Genomic DNA, 280 nt, shown 5'->3' with positions numbered 1-280 from the left:
TAAGGTCAGCTATTAATCGCTAGACAACCTAGTGTCACATTTTACTAACTTTGCAAAGTATGAATAAAGGACTGTTTTATCGTGAGAGAAGAAAAGAAAAAATATTTATATGTATACACAAGATAGGATAGATATAGAGATACTTTTTCTTAGTTCACTGAGAAAAAAGGTTTGCACTAATATTGTTTAGACAAGATATCATGTCTGCATCTTGTCCTCTGCATAACTACTATGAAGACAACAATGTGCAATGTATTAATTATTGTAACTGTCCTACTAA

The sequence above is a fragment of the Octodon degus genome, unplaced genomic scaffold (assembly GCF_000260255.1).
Source record: "Octodon degus isolate 3935 unplaced genomic scaffold, OctDeg1.0 scaffold00100, whole genome shotgun sequence".
Lineage (NCBI taxonomy): Eukaryota > Metazoa > Chordata > Mammalia > Rodentia > Octodontidae > Octodon > Octodon degus.
This window is presented reverse-complemented; position numbering follows the sequence as displayed.